General features: G+C 45.2%; 1 long non-coding RNA gene across 1 annotated transcript; it reads left to right on the top strand.

Moving 5' to 3' along the window:
- Positions 1 to 17,453: 17,453 nt before the first annotated feature.
- LOC144824926 (uncharacterized) lies at positions 17,454 to 22,813 on the top strand. Its single transcript, XR_013609183.1, has 2 exons — positions 17,454 to 17,559; positions 22,147 to 22,813. It is a non-coding gene; the product is annotated as an uncharacterized LOC144824926 (long non-coding RNA).
- Positions 22,814 to 23,044: the final 231 nt, after the last annotated feature.

Raw genomic sequence — 23,044 nt, 5'->3', positions numbered from 1 at the left:
TTAGGCAAAAAAATTTGACCATGGGTAGGTTGAATGAGTACTCGCTCAAGTGGGATAAAGTTGACCCACTTGAGATTACAACAGAGGTAGTAAGAAATTCTCTTAAATCTATAGAGAAATGCTTAGATATTACCACCCCTCATCAAGAGATCCTAACTAGTTTTGCAGTTATAACAAGAGCAGTAAAAAGAGCCCTCTGCATCCAACTGAAAGATAGAATGGGTAAAACTAAAGGATGGTTTAATAAATTAAATTAAAATCAGCTCTACACATAGCAGAAAGGGATAAACAAAAATTGCCCTCCCTAGAAAGGCATACAACCGGGCTATGAAAATAAGAAAAGTCGAATTAAAACATGAATTATGGGAAGAACTACATAAGAGTTGTATGACGAAGGATAGCACTGCTTTTTGGAAAACCATCAAATCTCCATTTCTTTCGGAAGCCAGGGATAATTCTAAAATAGAAATAGCCATAGATGGGTAGAACACTTCTCGCAGATATTTGGATTAACTGCCAAGGAAGATAGTGTGCTAAAAGAAAAAGAGAGGATAAGTCCCCATTTTAATCCTACAACTTTCCCCATAGCCCTCGACATTACCGAGCTGGAAGTGGAACACGCCTTAATGGCTAGTAAAGGAGGAAAGGCGCCAGGCCCCGATGGGGTCCCAGTAGAACTTTTTAAAAACAATATGGATCTGTGGACCCCAATATTGACTAGTGTCCTAGAAGCCTCTTGTACAGTGGGGCTTATTGAATCGCGGTCAGATTCAATCCTGGTCCCAATATTTAATAAAGGAGATCGCCAGAGTCCATCCTCCTACCGTCCCATATCTTTGTTAGACTCTTTGGGTAAAGTAGCGGGACGTATTATCCTTGACCATCTACAGCAATGGGCAGATGATAAGAAATTGTCAGACCTCCAATTCGGGTTCAGGGAGGGTCTGGGCTAAGCATGGGCGTAAAATCCGCTCCGATCGCGGATTTTTCGGATTTTCGGCAAATTCGCAATCCGCGAACTCTCGCGAATTTGTCGAAAATCCGTGAATCCGCTCGCGGCGGATTTTTTGCTTGGTTGCGGCGCGCGGCGTGGTGCACGGCGTTCACTTTCCGTCATTTAGCGTTTGCCGAGTTGTTTTTCTTTGCGAGTGCCGCGCCATTTTGGATCTTGCTGCGTGATCCCGCGGGAGTTTGGCGCCCGCGAACACGTAATCGCGGCTTGCCACCTTGCACAGCACACCTCGCGAGAGTTCGCAATTGCGAACACGTAGTTGCGGCGGAAAGGAACAATCTCGCACTCGCGAAATAGAGATTTTGCAATTCTGCACAAGAAAATCACCAGCAAACAGGATAAACCTTCAGAAAATTATGATTTTTATCAGAATCACTCCTCAGGTTGATATTTGCATGGCCTTTTTTTTGCAAGGAGTCCATTTTTGGGGGGGGGGAGGAAGGAAGTGCCCCACAGTCTCCAACTTCCTGTTCCTGTCCAGCAGGCTCCTCCCAGTGCTTTGTCCATCTCCTGGTCACTTTCATTTGGATCTGGAGCTGGAAGGATTACTTTTTGTGGGTGCTGCTGGATATTTGGATTTGAGGCCTTTTTGACTGTCTTTGGATCACTTTTGGATTAGAAATCAACTTTCACAAGTAAGTTTGTTTGGGGCATTACAGTTGCTGCAAGTACAATTTTGGAACTTTTTCAGAACATTAAATAAATTATATTGTGGGTAGCCACAGTATCCAGTAGGACCAGGGTTGGTTAGGGGTGCATGATACAACTGTTTTGTTGAATTTAAACACCATTGAGGCCATGGATGGGCTGGGATTGTGCTGATTTTATTGTTTTTTGTCGTTTTTTTGGGGCTGCTGGTGGGGCCCTTTGCCCAGGGGTAGTGGTGCATGGACTGAGTGTGCCTGTAGTGTGGTCTCACTCTCTTTAATGTAAACATCCTGGATGGCATTGGATTGTGGTGATTTTTGGCTGTTTTTCTGTGTTTTTTGGGGTGTACTGTTGATGTGGACTGGCCATGTGGGTGGTGGTGGTGGCCATCTTGAGTGCTGCTGGCTGGTACAGGCAACATGTGCTTGGGGTGTAAGGGGCCATTTTGAAGAGAGGCAGTGTCTGAGGCCTGCACTTATTTTACCTACTTTTCATCCATTATGCCCAGGGGTAGTGAGTGTTGCATGGGCCTAGTGTTTCTGAGGGGTGTCTTCTTGAATTTAAACACCATTGAGGCCATGGATGGGTTGGGATTGTGCTGATTTTATTGTTTTTTGTCGTTTTTTGGGGGCTGCTGGTGGGGCCCTTTGCCCAGGGGTAGTGGTGCATGGACTGAGTGTGCCTGTAGTGTGGTCTCACTCTCTTTAATGTAAACATCCTGGATGGCATTGGATTGTGGTGATTTTTGGCTGTTTTTCTGTGTTTTTTGGGGTGTACTGTTGATGTGGACTGGCCATGTGGGTGGTGGTGGTGGCCATCTTGAGTGCTGGCTGGTACAGGCAACATGTGCTTGGGGTGTAAGGGGCCATTTTGAAGAGAGGCAGTGTCTGAGGCCTGCACTTATTTTGCCTACTTTTCATCCATTATGCCCAGGGGTAGTGAGTGTTGCATGGGCCTAGTGTTTCTGAGGGGTGTCTTCTTGAATTTAAACACCATTGAGGCCATGGATGGGCTGGGATTGTGCTGATTTTATTGTTTTTTGTCGTTTTTTTGGGGCTGCTGGTGGGGCCTTTTGCCAAGGGGTAGTAGTGGTGCATGGACTGAGTGTGCCTGTAGTGTGGTCTCACTCTCTTTAATGTAAACATCCTGGATGGCATTGGTTTGTGGTGATTTTTGGCTGTTTTTCTGTGTTTTTTGGGGTGTACTGTTGATGTGGACTGGCCATGTGGGTGGTGGTGGTGGCCATCTTGAGTGCTGGCTGGTACAGGCAACATGTGCTTGGGGTGTGTGGGGCCATTTTGAAGAGAGGCAGTGTCTGAGGCCTGCACTTATTTTGCCTACTTTTCATCCATTATGCCCAGGGGTAGTGAGTGTTGCATGGGCCTAGTGTTTCTGAGGGGTGTCTTCTTGAATTTAAACACCATTGAGGCCATGGATGGGCTGGGATTGTGCTGATTTTATTGTTTTTTGTCGTTTTTTTGGGGCTGCTGGTGGGGCCTTTTGCCAAGGGGTAGTAGTGGTGCATGGACTGAGTGTGCCTGTAGTGTGGTCTCACTCTCTTTAATGTAAACATCCTGGATGGCATTGGTTTGTGGTGATTTTTGGCTGTTTTTCTGTGTTTTTTGGGGTGTACTGTTGATGTGGACTGGCTTGGGGTGTAAGGGGCCATTTTGAAGAGAGGCAGTGTCTGAGGCCTGCACTTATTTTGCCTACTTTTCATCCATGATGCCCAGGGGTAGTGAGTGTTGCATACTTGCATGTCCCTAGTCTTTCTGTGGGGTGTCTTCAATGTAAACATCATGGATGGCATGGGATTGTGCTCATTTTTCTGTGTTTTGTCGATTTTTTGGGGTGTATAACTGAACTGATGTTCCTCTGTCTTCCATTGCTTTTAGGTGCACAAGACTCAAGAGAACCACCAGTGCCAGGAAGAAGTCCTGCAGCGGTGTGTGTGTGCAGCATAACGTCACGCGACGTCACGTCTGGACACAGACAACTCTGCAACTCGTGCAACTGCTGCCTGCTGTTCTGACCTGCTCTGAAGAAGATGGCCCCAAAAAAAGTAACCCGTAGCTCCTCTAGCAAGAAAGGTGCCAGTAAGGAGCAGAAGAAGCAAGTTACCAAGGAGACTGGTGTGCCGCCCGCCCCTTTTTTTGGGAGTAAAAAAAAAAGTATGCCTGCAGCAGCAGCGGGATCTGCTGGGGACCAAGCTGGCAGCAGCACCCCCGCTTCATTGGGCTCAGTGCCACCACCACCACCACGCCAACTTAAGTCCAAGCCCTTGAGTGCTGCAGAGGCAGCCAGTATAGTTCTTCAATCACCATCGACCAGTGATGTTGGCTCATCGCAAGAAAGCAGCAGCAATGTCCCTCAATCAACACAGGTTGTTGTAGCTCATCTGACGAGTGTTGAACAACCACAGCCGCAACAACAATCACATGTGCAAGTACAAGCCCAAGTACATGTGGAAGGAGAGGCAGCGCAAGGAGATGCGCAAGCAGAGGTGCATGGAGGGTCACAAGTGCCCACAATAGTTGTTCCTCCCGAAGTAGGGGCACATCAGGAAATCGACAATCAAGGCGAGGTATCATTTGAGGAAGCCACTCCTCCTGATGATCCTTCATTGTCTTCCACACCCCTAGCAGGGAAGAGATCAAGCGTGGTGTCTACATCTTCTTCAAGCACACCTCCTTCTGATGATACGGATCAAACTTGGGAACCAGCACCACTGCCGTCTGAGAGTGAGGCACACCATGATCCGACAAAGGTAGTTAAGCGTAAAAGGAAGCTCGTCCAAAGTCTCAGAGTTATGGAGTGTGATGAGGCTCAACAAGAAGTGGCGGATACTGCTGCTGATGAAGACTCTGCCAACGACGACCCAGTCATCATAAAGGTCACTGCAGCCCCAGCGGGCATGCAGCAAACAGACATTTTGACCCTAGCCCGAAGAGCTGCTGAGCGTGATGATGATGATGTTGTCGATGAGGAGGCAGTGGAAACACCACAATCATTGGAGTTAAGTAGTACACCAACTCGTCCCGCTTCCATATTTCTTTCTGGCAAGAAGAGACCTCCATCCACCTCGACCTTAATTAGTGGCGGTGAAAGTGCACAACGTACAAAAGTTGGGCAATCCAGATCCTCCACTTCATCTGGCATTAGCTTCATGACCACCACCACCAGTATCGCCGCCTCCTCCAGGTCCCACAGACACTTCAAGTCCCCAGTTTGGGACTTCTTTACTGTTTGTCAAAAAAATCCAAAGTTTGCCATTTGTACCCTTTGTAAGCTTGCAGTTAGTCGTGGTAAGCCAGGTACCAACTATGGTACCGGAGGCCAGAGAGGTCATCTTAGGAGACAGCACACTGTCCAATGGTTTGCGCACCTAGATGCGATCAAGAAAGGCCGAATTCAAGGAAACGTTGATGTTGCATCTGATGATGACGAGGAGGAAGAAGACGTGTCAAACACTTCCCTTACACCCAGTACCCCTGTCAGCAGCACACCCAATGTGAGGCACACTAAGAGTGTTGGAGCGAGTGAGACACCAACGCACAAAAGTTCACCAGCGAGCAAAATTGGGTCAACGAAGTCATTATCAGCCCGTAAATGCTTGGTCCAGGGCAACATTAGAACAATGCTTACTTCAGACGTGCCATATGAACGCAACCACCCACTGACGCGTCTGTATAACACTAAGCTGGCTAAAATGCTAGCTGTGGACCTTCTCCCTTTTTCTTTTGTAGAAGCGGTAGGTTTTCTAGAATTAGTGGCAACGCTCTGCCCTAAATGGAAGGTTCCTAGCCGGTTCTATTTTGCCAGAGTTGCGGTTCCAGCACTACATGAAGATGTGCTGGAGGCGATTGGGGCAGCTTTGCAGAAGAGTGCTGTTCACACAATACATCTGACAACAGACATGTGGACCAGTGGCGCAGGCGCTGATTACATGTGCATCACTGCACACTGGGTCTCTTTTTCAGGTGTTAAAGCAAAGCTAAACGCAGGTGTTGACCCGGACAAAGTTTTCAAAGCTGCTCGGAAACATGCAACACTAGCCATGTTTGGCTTGGAGAAAAGTCACACATCCCAAAACATTTTAGAGTGCCGTGTTTGGCGCACTGTATCAACCTGGTAGTTCAAAAATTCTTGAGTGATAGAGACAGTGCAGCGTTCGCGGTAATGGCCACCTGCCACAAAATGTGCAACCATTTCAGCCATTCTTTTAAGGCCCGGAAGCATCTGAGGAGGCTGCTACTTCAAAGTCGAATACCAGTGAAAGCACTCATCCAGGAGGTGGCAACACGTTGGAACTCAACCTTCTACATGCTTGAGCGTCTGTATGAGCAGTATACGGTACTCGATCACTATTTCTTCACAGAGGGTACATCTCAGAAAGAGGACATGCGGATGGGTGCGGCGCAATGGGACATAGTTAAAAGCCTGACAGACATGCTTCGTCCTTTTGAGTTCTTCACGCGTGCAGTCAGCCAGGAGGACTGTAATTTGGGAAAAGCTATCCCATTGTTGTGCATGCTGGAGCACCAACTGATGGCGGTGTCTTCTGAGTTTGAAAAAGATGTACAAAAAAAAGACCATTTTATTTTGTCTGAGAAATTATTAGAGCGCCTACGTGGTGATGAACGTCTTCAAAAGATCAAGTCAGAACAGCATTACATTTGTGCTACTATTCTGGATCCACGCTACAAAAAGGCGCTGGCAGGCGAAGCATTCTTTCCTTTTGCTGATGCAGATGTTCAAAAGTACAAACATTGGTTAGCCTGGTCAGCCAAGAGGTTTGAAAAAGAACGGCAGGTTATTGAAGGAGAAGCAGCAACAGCAGGCCATCCCCAGTCACAAGAATCCACTTCTGCACCTGTGGCTGGGGCACAAGTGACCTCTCAGCCGTTAAAGACACCGGCAACTGGATCATCTGCACCACACACAACACTAACAGTGGCTGCTGAGGAGGATTGGCTAAGTTTGCTTGGGTATGGTTCTCGAAAAAATGTCACAGGCACAGCAAAAAGTAAGCAAAGTGGAGGAACCGTTGATGACCTTGAGTCGATGGTGCATGACTATCTGAATGACTCAACAGAGGTCTTTCTTAATGATGAGCGATTGCAGTATTGGCATGGCAAAAAACAATTGTGGCCACAGCTCTCCAACCTGGCTATAAACTATTTGTCTTGCCCACTCGCAAGTGTGTCTTCTGAACGTGTTTTCAGTGCTGCTGGTGGCATTGTAACTCCCAAACGGAGCCGCCTCTTGCCCAAAAATGTGGAGCGGCTGACAATGATCAAGATGAATCAGCACCTCATACCACCAGATTACAAAGTACGAGAAAGCACGCCGCATGAAGACGAGGAGGACGGCAACGTAGATGAGGGGATTTCTTCTCTGTTTGGTGGCACTGACCTCATCCTGCCTGAATTCGCAGAGTATGATGACGAAATCTTCTTCTTATTCCCTGACACCGAGCCGTGAAAATGAGACAATGAATCAAGAACTTTCTTTTTCGTCCTTATTCACTTTTATTCCTGTTTGTCCCTCTTTCTTTGTTTTGCACAGTTAATTTAATTCAAACTTTAATCACCTAATCCCAAAAACAAGACCATCAGCAGAACTGTCTTCACTTGTTTGCTTATTGATTTGAAGGTGCCGCAGTCTACATTCCTCAGGTTCACAAGTTCTGAAGAACATGCTCCTCTATCCCCCTCCTCCAGACTGCGATTTCCCTCAAAGCAGAGTGCTGGATTACGCCCAATGAAGAAATACTCAGCACTTGTGGGGGTGTTCTACTTCTTTGCGGGTGAGTTGACGGATTTGGGCCCATTGCTGCGAAGCTCTAATAATGGATAAAAGTGTTTTGGACCAAATATGAGGTGGAAATTTCTTGCCGTTTTTGCTGACTTGCTTGCCTTTGAGGTGCTCTTTGGCGGGGTTCCGGGTGTTTGTGGGTGAGTTTTGGGGTCTGGGAGCACTGCTGCGACAGTCTAATCTTGATTGCATTTGTTTTTCAGGAAATCCATGGTGGAAAACAGGAGTTATGATGATTGATGATGACCTAGCTGCACAGCGCCGCGTTTGGACCGAAGGCCGAGAGATATTGTAAGTATGAGATTTAGCTTTTTCGCTGTTTGGGGGTGTTGTCGGGTGGTTTTTTGCGGGTGGGTTGGCGGGTCTTGCCTGGGGCATTCCTGGGAAGGTCTAATACCGGATAGAAGTGTTTTGGACAAAATCCTTAAGGAAAAGCCTTTTTTTTTGCTATTTCTTCTGACATCTTGCTCAATGTAGCGTTTTGGGGGGCTTCCTGCTGTTCGTGGGTGGGTTGCGGCCGGGGTCTCTGTCGAAGCACTGCTGCGACAGTCTAATCTTGATTGCATTTGCTTTTCAGGAAATCCGTGGTGGAAAACAGGAGTTATGATGATTGATGATGACCTAGCTGCACAGCGCCGCGTTTGTACCGAAGGCCGAGAGATATTGTAAGTATGAGATTTAGCTTTTTCGCTGTTTGGGGGTGTTGTCGGGTGGTTTTTTGCGGGTGGGTTGGCGGGTCTTGCCTGGGGCATTCCTGGGAAGGTCTAATACCGGATAGAAGTGTTTTGGACAAAATCCTTAAGGAAAAGCCTTTTTTTTGCTATTTCTTCTGACATCTTGCTCAATGTAGCGTTTTGGGGGGCTTCCTGCTGTTCGTGGGTGGGTTGCGGCCGGGGTCTCTGTCAAAGCACTGCTGCGACAGTCTAATCTTGATTGCATTTGCTTTTCAGGAAATCCGTGGTGGAAAACAGGAGTTATGATGATTGATGATGACCTAGCTGCACAGCGCCGCGTTTGGACCGAAGGCCGAGAGATATTGTAAGTATGAGATTTAGCTTTTTCGCTGTTTGGGGGTGTTGTCGGGTGGTTTTTTGCGGGTGGGTTGGCGGGTCTTGCCTGGGGCATTCCTGGGAAGGTCTAATACCGGATAGAAGTGTTTTGGACAAAATCCATAAGGAAACACCAGTTTTGGCACTTTTTGTAAGTTAGGGTTCGTTAGGGTTAGCCCTAGCAGCAGGATTGCATGTGTTTCGGGGGGTTCTATTGCAACGCAGTTCTGGGGTTTTAGAGCACTGTTGGAGCGATGCTGGCTATGGATACTTTTGCTTGCTTGCAAGTGGTTTGAATACAATCCACGGTCTGTATTTGGGCCTACTGTTACTTTCAAAGTACGTTTTGTCACCATTTTTCTGCTAGGCATCGTTTTTGGAGATCTGATTGGGGGTCTTCTACATTTTTGCGACTGGCTTTAGTAAGGGTCTTGGTGGGAGCATTGCTGGGAAGGTCAAATTTTGTTCTAAAACACAGTTTACAGTACACCTACCTTGAGGGGAAAGATCCGCTATAATATTTTGGCCATACTTATTTATCCTTAAAAAGGTGACTCAGACAGAGCACGCAATTTCAAAAAAATTGTACTGTCTATTAGGGAAATCAAAGTGTGACTTTTTGCACCACACAGCATACATACCTTTTATTTATTTATCAGTGGTATTGTAATAGCACTTCCTGTTTTCCGTTCAATAATTACAGGCCGGGTTTCAGTCAACATCCGCCAGGCAGGCAGTGGACAGGGTGTCTTCTGTCAGTGGTCACCAACATTGATGGACGAAGCGTCAGCTGGAATGGAGGAGTGCCGCCAATAAGAGGAATTGTTTGCTGCATGCAACTTACTTACCAAATTCAACAGGACAACTCCAACAACATACAGAATTCAGATACAGTATCCATTGTTTTCTTCTATGAGTGTGACTGCATGTGCTTAGCTTTAGTTTGTACCCAAAGATTCTCTTTAGCTTCAATTATTGTTTGTCCATGCTGTGCTTTTTTTTTCTTCTCTCAACAAAACCTACCCAAAAAGAAACCCCCATTCCCATCCATTTTCAAAACCCTAACCCTCTTCCCCCGGGCTGTGTTGTTTTGCTTGATGTCTGACTAAAATGACATCAATAATTCCACACACTTGCTGGGGAGGATAAGGTCATAGCAACAGGCTGGTGAAGGAATACGAGGATATCTTCTAGACTTACTCAGCTTCAGTACTATATCTTCTAGTAGTAGGACTCGGAGCCAATGTCAAATAAATTCAACGCAAGTACTAGTTATACTTGCAAGCAAATACTTTACCATTTGTTAGGCTACATTATGGCACTGTTCTAGTGTACTGTCACCTGCTATATTCTCGATCGTACCGTAACCGTTGTAATGCTACAGTAAGGACAAACCAGGATTCGTTTTCTTTTTTTCCATAGGCATGCAACTGCCACTGTGTCACACCACTACTACCACCGCAATGAGGAAATTTCACCCGCCCAGGAGTGCCAAGGTTAATCCCCATTTCACGTGGAGCCAGCCCTGGGCCTAGCCCTAATTTCTAACACAAATTACAGGTAAGATACGCGTTTGGTGGGAGGTAGTATAATGGAGTATTATTTAGGACTAGACGAGAGATTGACGGTAGTACTACTGAAGTCCTACGACTGTTCAGGAAAATAAACTTACTGTTACACCCCCGTCCCCCACCCACCAGACTGAAAAGCAGTAAAAAACAGGTATGGTCAGATAAAGTTTCAAAATGTATATTTATGTAGCCCTAACAAAATAATCTCCCTCAAGACCCACCCTAACCCCAACGATTGTCTTTGAAAAGTCCCAAAAAGAACCCAACTCCCAAATCCCACCCCCCAAAAGTCTGTAAAAAAAGGGCAAGGGACACTCCACTACTGGAGGGTGCTGGTGCATTTTGCGGCATGGGCATCGTACTCCTTGCGGAGGGTGGCAAGCTCGAAGCGGAGGCCCTCAACCAAGTTCTTATAGTTATGGACCTTCTGCTCCAGGTAGGACATTCGGACTCCTAGGCGGCGTTGGCGTGCCTTGCAGCTCCTGTGGGGGGCAGCTGGTCTTTCTGCTGCTTGGCGGTGGCGGTTGGCTTTGTTAGCCCGGCTCCGTCCCGCTGGAGCACTGCGCATGCTGGCGTCCCGTGGGGTCACGGAGGAGGATGCAGCTGTCCCAGTCGAGGATGTGGTGGTTGCACCGGTCGACTGCGTGTCCTCCTCCTCCTCCAGGGCCACCAGCCGCCGATATTCGGCGACAGTGGCCTCCAGCCTCCGTTGCCGGGCCATTCGAGCCTGCTCCCTCCGTGATGTCGATTTGGAAGGAGCAACTATATGAAGAAAGAAAGACATAGTCTGTAACCAATGCTCCTTAGCATTAATAACACAAAGTGATTGAGCCGAAAGTTGGGTCACAGTACAAGTAGCAAATTGAAAGCACAGTACATAACTATTGAGGACAGTATCTATGTAACCTCCCACTTCTGCATCCTTGCTCTAACATTAGTGGTAGTTTAATGAACAAATTCTACGACCACTATGGACTTCCATTACAGTCGACTATGACAGTACACCAGTCTTATTCTTCTTCTTCTCTCTTGTTTAGGAAAATTGGTACGTTATCTTATGCAAGCCGGCAGAATGGCAGCACAGTGAACTTGCACCCGAGAAAAACAGTTGCACACCATGATGAGTGAGACAGACTTGCGTTACTGTACCGGTCCAGTACATGCAGGTGGTGAAGCTATTACTTTTCTATTACGGGTGGCACTGAGAATACTCTGTTACAAGGGCTACTGCTTAATTAATTTACCTTTCACCCTACAGTGCAAATGAGAACTAGAAAAGGAAAATGAAGAAGCTAAATAATTTGATTATCTATCACTTCACATGGGACGTATTTGATGACATATGGGATGACTTTAGGTGCTTTGCTTAATATTGAGTGAACAGTGATACACCCACACATGAATGACGTACTACAACTAAACTAAAGTTAATAAGAGAGGTACGGAGTGTCCACCGTAATAACCAGATATATGCTGTGCTTGCAGTTGCAATACAAAGTACTGCTACTATTCATGGTAGTATTGGACACATTTACAATTTCTTTTCCTTGCCTTCCCTGCACTGGAACGGACGTGCGGGTGCGGTGGTACATGCTCTTCAAGGTAACACTTAGTTCATCCAGCGACCATCTACTCTCTCTAGATACACATGTGCTATCTAAGAGTCAGAGAATACCATGCTCCAGGCATCCATTCATTCAAAGTATACGCACACATACAGTTTCTGTTTCACCCACCCAGGCTGCTGTCCTTCCACCCATCCTTGCTTCATCATTGACCCAGCCATGCACCATACCATATTCTTTCCTTCCCAGCCACCTCGGGGGCCAAGCAAACACATATCGTTCTTCTTTGCCAGCCATCATACAATTTCGCGTCCCACTTACTTACACCCTTCTTTCGCTTTTCGTTCATCCCATCCATCACGTTCATCTAAGAACTTATTGGGATTCTTCTCACCAAAAACTTCACAGCTAAGTCGAAGTACATTTCGAGGAGGCTACTACCTGGTTGATTTGTAATACACCCGTGCAGAAAGCACACTATGCAGTCTTCAATCTCAATAAGTAAGGAATATATTGCTTACCTGTTCCCGCCACCACCGTGCGAACCCCCACAGGACCGTCCGCCGGCTCTTGCACCGCCTCCTCCCCAGAGTCCTCCGAGTCCTCGCCCAACACCGCCACCTCCGTGCTGGCCCCGTCACCAGATGTTCCACCTACAAAGTACATTTAAGAATGTTAGAATACACCACTCACTACTATATAATATTTGGTCTAGGAGTAATAAAGAAATGTTAAAAAAACAGAATACAATGTAATAATTTGTGACTGTCTACTCTAAAGTAAAAATGTCCCTTTTTCCAGGGAAGGCTGTTGTCTTGCTGCACTTTTATGCACAACTGATGAATGCTTGCTTTTTATTTTTAACACGCACCACTTTTTCTCCTAACAGACAGAAGCTGGACTTCTAAGAACACGACCAGGATCAAGTTCAAACCAGGTGAGAACTTGGCTCGACCACAAGAAATGTGTACAATTAATCGTCAACACTAAGCACTTTTCCGTTTTGAGTTAATTAGTTTTATGACAAAGTAGATTTTAATAAATGTGTTTACTTTTAAGAAAGCTTTTAAACTTAAATAGACTCTGTGGTTTTTGGTCCTCCAGACTAGAGTGGATGAGCTAAAGGTTTTGGAATTTTTGCAAGCATGAGTGCCTCTGACACTTCTTGACTGTGACTCCGTACTCTTGTCCTGCGTACGATAATATAGAGATCATTGGGGATCAATCATCGGTGACTTCGGGAGCTAAATGACTCTGCCACACTATCTAGTCAGTAAGGAGACAGTGCATAGAGCTATTGCTGAATAGAATGGGAGTCCAATGGAATTGCCAAATGTCCAATCTTAGGTAGCTACACAGACAGACTAATAAGAATAATCTAGTAATACCACAGGGAGTCATATTCGAGGCAGGATAAGAATTTATATCCAGTCTACAAGAAGATCAAAGACGATTTAGAAAAAATCGAATGAGGAACGCTAGGAAAAAATAGGTACTCTTTATTAAAATTAAAACTTACTGGGGCCAGCAAAGGAGCCCTCGCCTGCCCGATCCTGGCCTGCATCCTCCTGAACAGCACCCTCCTCCTCCTGTGTCCTCTTGCCCTTGGGGGGAGCTGATGTACAACATGAAAGAAAGAAAGACCAGAAAACATGGATGAGATTTGTCAACCAAATCAACCATTTCAAAAGAACAATAACAAAATATTTTGGAGAAATAGCAAATAGATAGACAACTATTCCACGGGATCTATCTCATGTGGTATACTACGTTATTCGTATTGCCTGATTTGCGGACCGTTGACTTAGAAAGTTCCTATGTAACTCAATAAACAGACTACTAAAGAGGTTTGCCTACCCCAGAGCATTGCTGGAGCTGCGCCATCGTTGGCACGCAACTCCAGCAATGCGCCGCCTTTACGGCACAGATGCGTAAGGCTTCTGTGACGTTTTGGGCCAATGGGTGGTGGTGGCATGGCACACAATTACTGCCGCATCCCTGCTACTTTGCAGGGATGCGCCGGTAATTGAAAATATGACCCTTAGTGTCTAGCATTACGCAGTTCTTATCTTTACACTACACTCATACATAATTTCTCAGGCCAATGAAATGAACACAAAATACAAAACAAATAAGCATAGTAGCAAGCAAGGCTACTGAGAAGGAGAGCAGTGCACCTGAAATGCATAGAAGATTTTGAAATATAATTTACCTCAATGTAATCTGCAGCATTATTGCTCTTGGTAAAGAACAAAGATTTGCAAATAACAGAGCCGGATAAAACAGAGTAGTGATGAATAGCTACTACTACTCACCAAGCCCGGGGACCTCTACGCCGAGCGCGTCCAGCAAGTCCCGTTCCCGGTCCATGACATCTGTCCAGCGGTGGGTGGCCTGGTTATATGTGCGCCGGACCCCAGAGAGCTTAAACATGGCCCGGCACACCTTCTCCCACCGCTTCCGGCGCTCCCGGATGCCATAGCCGGTTGCGATCTTGCCGCCTCCCAGGATCGTCTTGGGGAGGCGGCGCTGGACATGGAAGATGAGTGCGGCCACCTCCTCCGCGCTAAAGATCTCCCGTGGCACCACTTGCTCCCCCCTCAAACGCCCGCACGGGAGCCGGGCACGGGGTGCGGGACCCTTCCCCTTCTCAGGGTGCTTCCCGGCTCCCTTTACCATGGTCTGGGCAGAAATACAGTTAAATGATAAAGAAGAAATAGAATAGTGAAGAAGAAAAGAAAAGAGTTTAAAAAAGTAGTTTAAAAGTAACTAAAAGCAGCAGAAAACACAAAAATATAGAGCTAGAAAAATAGAGGGATAGATAATAAGTAAAATAGATCAAATAAACTTCAAACAAGCAAAGGATGGCAGAGATTGAGAGAGGATACAGAAAGCATGCCCAGAACCATAGCAATGAATGAGAAACAAGATGGCCGCGCCCGTTCACGACCGCGTGGGTAAGTTCGCGCGCGATTTTCCTCGTGAGCACGCGCGAAATTGTACTAGCGAGCAGCACACTTTGCGAGATTACACATAGCGGCCGGAAACGGAATTACGTCACGCAAACAAGATGGCCGCGCCCGTGTACGACCGCTAGGGTAACTTGGCAAACGTATAGCTACAAGCGCCTCGCGAACACGCGCAAAATCACGCGAACATACACGTCGCAAAAAAAAAATTGTGTATTCGCAAGCATTCGCGGCTTCCGAAATCGATCTCGCACGGATTCGCGCCCCAAAAAACGCGCGAAATTGCAGAAAAAACGATTTTTGCTAAACTGAAAGCAATGAGCAGGTGCAAAAGTTCAAACTTAACATTAGTAACATTCAAGGTAGTGCTTCCTGAGGGGCCCCTCCAGAGTTTGCAACTATTCTATGACCCTGCTATGACCCAAACAGCAGGCTCATAGAATAGCTACAAGTAGACCATAAAGGTCCTGTGAAAAAAAATTTCACTGCAACAGAAAGCAAATTACAGATAAGGAAGGAAGCAGGTGCCAGCCAGACTGGAACTTTCAAAATAACTGACACATTAATCAACCCCAAATTAATTCATGGCAGTTGAAGTAGGGGAGGTGTGCTTGCTTTTTTCACCCCCCATAAACTACAGTGATAAACAAACCTAATGGGTGGCAGTGAGGATGTACCAGAGGGTGGCATGGGTGTCCCAGAGGGTGGCAGTGGTGAAACAGAGGGTGCTGTGAACCTGTGATGATAAACCAGACGTAGAAACAACATAGTCGCGGCCGTTGCGAGCCGAAAAGTAAGTTCGCAATTGCGAAATTGTCCCAAAATCGGCGCGAACGCTCGCCAACACAAAAAACGGGAAAATCCGCGAGAGTTCGCGTATTTTCGCGGATTGCGAATCCGTAAATCCGCAAATTCGCGTACGCGAGATCCGCTAGATCCGCCCATGCTTAGTCTGGGCACCACGGAGCAAGCCCTTAATTTGACCCTCTTAATGGGTAAATACGTGAATGCAAAGTCGGCGAAACTGTATATGGCTTACGTAGATTTAACTGCAGCTTTTGACTGCGTAAACCACTCCAAATTATGGACTATTTTAATAGAGATGGGTGTAGAACTTTCCTTGGTACATTTTTTGCAAGAATTGTACTCAAATGCCATGCCTAGAGTGAGGTTCGGCTTAGATGGGGAACTTACATCCTCGATCAGAGGGGAGAGGGGGTTAAGGCAGGGTTGTGTCCTGGCGCGCTTCCTCTTCACACTTTATACAAATGGCCTGGTACAAGCCATGTTGGAAGGGTGCCTGGACCTACCTTTCTCGAAAAAATGCCCAATACACTCCCTACTCTACGCGGTGACGCCCTGATTATAGAACACACCCCCTTAGAACTACAACGTGCTCTCAATAGGTACCATAGTTACATGGCCAATCTAGACTTAAGAATTAATCTCAAAAAAACTTTCGTAATGTCCTCAGGGCCCAGACATAAGAAAACGAGGGACATATTTATTAAAAAGAATAAGCTGGAGAATACTACTACGTACCCCTAATTAGGATTGATGACAAGTGCTCATGGAAGCAGGCAATATAGGTTAGAAAATTGCTCTTTATGAGGGACACAACTGCATTAGTTAATTTTGCGCAGAGGCTAGGTATAGGGCCACCGGCGGAGATGATCCAAATTTATCAAGCTAAATGCATCAGCACAGTGACTTATGGAGCCGGGGTGTGGGGTTATGGAAAGGTGGAAGCCCTTCAAAAAGTAGAGAATAGTTTTTTGAGGTTTCTCCTTGCGGTGCCGCGAGGTACTTCGACCTTCAACTGTCACTTGGAATTGGGCTTGCCATACATCACTGATATAGTGAAATTACAACCCATTCTTTTGTGGCATCGTCTTTGGTCCTCCACCAAAACAGTTTTTAACCAAGGGCTTCTGAATGATTGTCTTTCTCTTGAAAATTCACATAAGATTGGTTGGCTCTTATATGTCAAAAACTTTTTGTATGATTTGGGCCTGGCAAGGTATTATCATAAACCCTCATGGATATCAGAGATTTCTGGAAAAAGGCTAAAAAAATTATGCTTGACACATTTGGAAGAACTGCGATTGGTTATTGAGGCAAACAAAAGTTCAGTTCAACACACCTTATCAATTCAAACCACCTTGGCCATACAGCCTTATTTAACTTTTAATTTGAGTGGTTATGACAGTTTTCTGCTGACGCGATTTAGGATGAACATATTCCACCGCTTGGTAACTTTTCCTCAAACAAATGATTGGTCAAAGATGTTATCAATCTGGCCCTGTGATGAAGTATCTACTCAATCATCAATCCATGTGCTCTTGTTTTGCAAATTCTAGAACCAAGGAAGCACTGGGTAATACCAATATTAAAAATTCTGGGTTTACGACAATGCCGCCCAGCTTTCCTTGCGCTGCAATTTCCGGAGGTAGAGAGTCTTGCAAAAAATATAGCCCCATTTTTGTAGCGCAGTATCAGACACAGGTCAAATTTAGAATAGGATTGGTGCTGTATGTATTGTGCAAGGATACAGTTGTTTTTTAATGTTTGTACTCCAATGATGCCCTTGAGCCCCCTTAACATTGAGCTCATACCTTAGCACTTTATATTGTTGGTATGTATTGTCATTGATCAAAATTATGACATTTTTTAATTATTTATTATAATCAGAGGATGACATTTGAATCATTTCTTTTAATGTATTTTTTTTTAATAATGAACTTTTATGGTTTTTGTAATTTTGAAAACCGAATAAAGGAATTTGACTTGACTATCAAGACTCAGATAATGTTGCTGAGTATAGAAAAACCGCAGAGATCCCTGCCTTGAGTAAGCCCCAAATGAACATGCTTGAAGCTGATATATTTATTGAAGAAGACAAAGCTGCGATCTCATCACTACTTTAAGGTAAAGCTGCATGACAGTATGGTGTACCCTCTGAATTTTATAAACTTTGTATGGATATACTTGTTCTTGTCTTCTTACTAACAATTAGTAACGATCAAAGGCACACTATCTCTGCATCATGGGAACCTGTCAATATTGCAGTTTTCTTTAAAAAAAAAAAAAGGAAGCCCTTCACCAAAAAAGGATCATACCGACCGATTTCCCTCCTCAATATAGATGCTAAAATATGTTTTATTTTAACCATGTACAATTCTGAATATAATAAAATGTAAAGAGTATGTCGCCTAAGCCCACAACCCATGCCCCAGTACACTCCTTGACCTTCCAAGTCTGCATCATAGCAGGAGGGAAGCCTATACAGCTAAGCATTTTTGGATCCTATATATGAAAAAAAGGTTGTCTTGAGTGTGTCACTTAGGTGGATCATCATTTCTAAGCCATAGAAGGTGACAAACTCAGACCAAACCACAGGATGGGTTGAGTCCTTTTGCTGCCAATGTCAGGCATGACCCGGCCTCACCATCGCAATTGCCATAAATATTATGGCAGCAAATCTCGAAGAAACGCTAGGGAAGTTCCCCAACATCATCACTTTGGGATCCCAAGGTGCATTAGTCATCATTAACCCATTAATCTTCCGGAACACATATAATCCCAATACCAGTTAATCAATGGGCATGTTGCTAAAATGAGAGTAGTATTGAGACCCTCAGTAGAGCAGCAAAAACAATTTATACTCTTATACCCCATTATGTAAACAGAGTGGAGGGTGGTATCGGTCATTAAGAATTTTGAGCTGATGTACTTTGATTCGTGAACATTAAGTACCATAAGCACCAGCATATTAATCATCTGAAGGACATGACACGACACTTGACCTAAATGCCGACATTTCAGTACCAGATAATTTAGCATAGAGTCCCTTCCCTGGTTAAAGACTGCATATGCCATACGTCTGCATACTCGACTGGGTATCTTTATAAAAAGTACAGAAAGTCATTATATAATAAATCTATTTCTCCCGATGGAATCATCTGGAGAAAACCTTGAAGTTGCAGATATCTAAAAAAAACCCTGATTAGCTATATCATTTTTTCTGCCATTCTTCGAAGGGGGGAAGAATTCCCTCATCCATCATAAGCCCCAAAGTTATAAAATTACAGTTCTGCCAGCCAGATAAAAGCTTGACTATAAAGATTCTGGAAGATTAGTATTAAAGCCAGTTAGGGTATATCTATTAAATCTATAAATTCCCCTTAAATTCCTGATATTAGTCAAAACCAAATGATACACACGACACGAGGGTTATAAAGTTGGTCTGCTTGAAATACATAGTGCTGCTGAAGCCTTTAAAGAGGTTCGTAATCTTCCCTGCTCCTTGAACCTCATAAAAAAACGGGCTCAAGTGGCTCCTCAAGACCACTCATAAAGGTAAATAATCGAAAAGTAAAAGCAGTCATTCAACACGCAATTAGTCTAAGATGGAGCCTGCCCCACTACTGGAAACTTCTGAGTGACTTAGGCTCATGTGTACGAAGGCAGTATGCATTTACTAACAGCGTGAATCGCCATTTCAAGCCGTTAGGAAATGAAAAATGCTACGTCAGAATGTACAAAAGACATATGCGGTGGTGCAAAATGCAATTGCTACCTAGTAGAAATCGCATTTTGGTAATCGCAAAATAGAAAATGACACACAGCGATTTCAAAAATGCGAATCGCAAACCTCATTTACAAAGTATTTCCTAATTGCGACTAGTCGCAAAATGGCGATTCAGGAAATGCACTTGCCATTGAATTGGATCAGGTGCAAACTATAAAAAAGACACCCAAAATGCATCAGGGTCTTTCATAATGGCGGCAATGTACGTTCTGGAAAGGAGGATTAGAATTTGGGCTGTGAAGCAGAGAAGGAGGAGAAAACCGGAGACGATATTTAAGGTGAGGATAACCCGTTTTGGGCAGACAGAGTAGGAGATTCATGAGAGGTACAAACTCAGAAGTCAGGTGAAACTTGATTTAATTGCTGGATTACAACCTCAGCTACAGGCCCCAACACTAAGAAGCAACACAATCCTACCACATGTGCAGGTATTGTGTTGCCTACACCAGTTAGCCTGAGGCAGTTACCAGGGTGGCATACCAGTGGCGGGGTTGGGAGGGGTCACATAGTGTCCTGTCAAGGTTACTTTGCAAGTTTCTGGATATCATGGTGAGCAAAATCAACCAATAAATATAATTCCCCAACCCCCCGCCCCCCAATCATTGCAATAAACCAAGCTGATGTTCTACAGGGTAGCACAGTTCCCAAATGTCATTGGCTGGGTTGCTGACACACATATTGCCATATGTCCCCCCTTTGAAAATGAATACATATCCAGGAACAGAAAAAGCTCTCACTCAATGTGCAGGTAGTATGTGATGCCTCCTATCATAACAGAGCTTGTGGCCAGATTTCCAGGCAGCACCCAAACCTCATTCATGTTCGCCACAGTGGACTATATAACTGACTGGAATTTGGCAATGGTTTCATACTAGGTAAGCAAATCGCAAACTCAATACATGTAATGTGACCTAATGTTGTACTTTCTTATGCTCTGATTTAAGAGATTTTAAAACATCATACAAATGAGACATCACACATGGTAATGTTTGGGGCATAACAGAGTGACCATCTTTTATTCAGGTGGCTACAACATTGTTGCTAGCCAGGATCAACTGCATCCTTGTGGATGATCCATTGTTAGAAGAGAACAAAAAGTAAATAACGAAGAACAAACAGACAACTCATTCCACTGAGTGTATAGAGATTCACATTTGACAGACTCTGGGGTTCTGTGCTTTGTCAGTAGCACTCGGTTGTGGGATTGTCGGATGTATGACATTACAGCGCATGCTTTTACATCGCATGCTTTTACATCACGGTTTTTACAACGCATACCATTACAATGCATAGTGCTTTTAGGCACTGGATAGTGAATTGTTTAATTTACTATTCCAACTCCAGTCCCCGTGGATAGTAGGGAAGGTGTTGGATAGTACATTAAACACATTCCCTATCCTAGAGCGCCCCCCCAGCGCAATGCGTTGTAATGGTTTGCGTTGTAAAAGATGCGCCGTAAAGGCACTGCGTGGTAAAAGTTGCGTTGTAAAGGTTGTTTACCGGGATGGTCGGCATGCCATTGCCAAACGTGTTGCAGTGTGAACGCCTGATACTGCATGGATCCTGAAGGGATTTGGCACTGAGGGTAGAGACCTCTTTGCTCTCAAGTGGGGCTGGGATGTTGGGAATGCAAAGATTGTGTGTCTGGATATTTTACAGTGCAGTGGTGACTTGCCCTAGCCCACATGCAATATCCTGGAGGCAGTGCACCATATCAGTCTGGATATTTACATTCCGCCTTGCCCTCGTGTTGTTGCGGCGGCCAGCTGATTGATGGACCAGGTGAAGGAACTTTGCAAGGTACTCCCTGTGCCTCTGTTGCTGCACATGGTGCTCCGGCTCTATTGCTGCAAGCCACAGTTCCTGCCCTTTCGCCATATTCTGTAGTTACTTGGATATACGCTGCAATTGCCTACTGACAGTGTGTAACAGTTTTTTCTGCAGGCGCTGTGTGGAGATGATTGACTCCTCCAGGCCACCATACCCAGGATGGGTATCCCACATGCCATCTGACACATTCTCTGGAGGGACTGTTGAGATTTGGCCACTGCGCTTTTACTGTGTCTCGGATGTTGTGGGTTCCCTGCTCTGTGGCTGTCCCTCATTGCTATCCTTAACTCTGGCAGCAGTGAGATTCTCCTGGCAGTTGGGATGATGGTTTGAGGGGAGACCCTTCAGTTGCCATGGCACGTTCGGCTGGGATCTGTGCAAATGCATGTATATAGTTAGTGTATATCAGGGGTCTCCAACCTTTTCTGTAATAAGAGCAACTTATGTTTGATGAATATACTTCCTTGCTACTATTACTGTCATATGTCCAGTGCAGGTCCATTGTTGTTTTCCCTTATGCTAGCCTGAGCATGTACGTGGTAGGCTTCTCTCTGCTTTGCATACGTTACTATACAAACTTATCTTGCTTCGTGCCACACTGTACTTTCATACAGAACCTACTGTTGTTTTTATGTTATGTTTTTTCCTGGGACTGAACATGGTAGACAAAGTCAAACAACAATGCTTCTTGTTATTCTGTTCTGGTCAGCGTCTAGCACCTACACACACAAGTGCAGCTGTTGTTTGGGAATACAGACTATTTGTCATATATGTATGCACAGACATGGAAGTAGACAGAAGAGATTGCAACTGCACCTGAGATGTAGAACCTTCATCTATGCATGCTAAGGTCCAGGGTCCACTGCCAATACGCAGAGATCTTCTGATATATAATCACTTTGCTTCTGTAGAAGGGGAGGGGGGTTAGACCATCCTGTATAATATTCTGACAGCTCTTTGTATGACTTATGGATTGTTTACTATGCTGACCGTATTTGTGTTAGACATCTTCTTACATGTTGTGGCACGTATACTGCATACTAGAGCACAATAGTTAAAATAAATATTTTAAACATTTCTCATGTCCTTTTCAGATTTTATTGTGGACAAGTAAGAGTGTGAGAGAAAAGGGTGTGTCCTGACACTGCGAGGAGGAGGGTGTGGATCTATTTTCTGCGTTGGCCAGTAGCGCAGTTTGGAGGCCCCCGCTTCACAAGTTGGCCCGGACATTTGCTGGTTCTTGCTTCGGCAACTTTGTGCTTCCAAGGTATTGGATTGGCCGTGGCCCGCCTCGAGGTTTGGGGACATACAGTGCGGTGGTGAGGAGATTCTGCTTCACCCTGGGCAGCATGCATTGGCGTTGCTGCCCCCGCCGAGGACGTTCCTGCGCTTTGGGGCTGAAGCGGTGCGGGGACATAAGGAAGCACTGTATTTTATTACTGCAAGCAGGAAGATTTGGCATTCTACAACACTACAGTTCAACAAACCGCCCAACCACTTGGTGTATTACCCTTTCCACACAGCACTTACCTGGCAGCAGAACATTGCATTCTGGGTGTTGCAGTCCGCGACTACATCGGGAGCTGCAACAAGTGGGAAAACTTCGTTTGGAGCGGAGCCTAGTCACTGGACTACTAAAGGCTGCGGGACTGCAGTATTGCCATGAAGGAAGCCTCCTGAAAACGTGGGCGCTGAAGAAGGCACTTATGCCGAAATGCATTCGCCATTTTTTGTAATTAATAAAGTTGCTTTCAGACTGTCCCCCGTTGTGGCCTCTGCTCTTTCGTGACGAGGAGGGTGTGGATATATATAGATATATATATATATATGCCACAAAACACAAGTGCCTCCCTGCAACGTGAGACAGGCCACACTAACTGTGCTTGTTGCAATCATTTATTTGATGCAGGAAAAGCATAACGCGTTTTAACTCCAATGAGTCTTAATCATATGCAGGCATTCAAACGGTGGGATCGGCAGCTTTTAAAAAAA

The sequence above is a fragment of the Lissotriton helveticus genome, chromosome 3_1, assembly GCF_964261635.1.
Source record: "Lissotriton helveticus chromosome 3_1, aLisHel1.1, whole genome shotgun sequence".
In the NCBI taxonomy this organism is placed as follows: domain Eukaryota; kingdom Metazoa; phylum Chordata; class Amphibia; order Caudata; family Salamandridae; genus Lissotriton; species Lissotriton helveticus.
The sequence above is the reverse complement of the archived record's forward strand: the minus strand, read 5'-3'. Positions and strand labels throughout refer to the sequence as shown.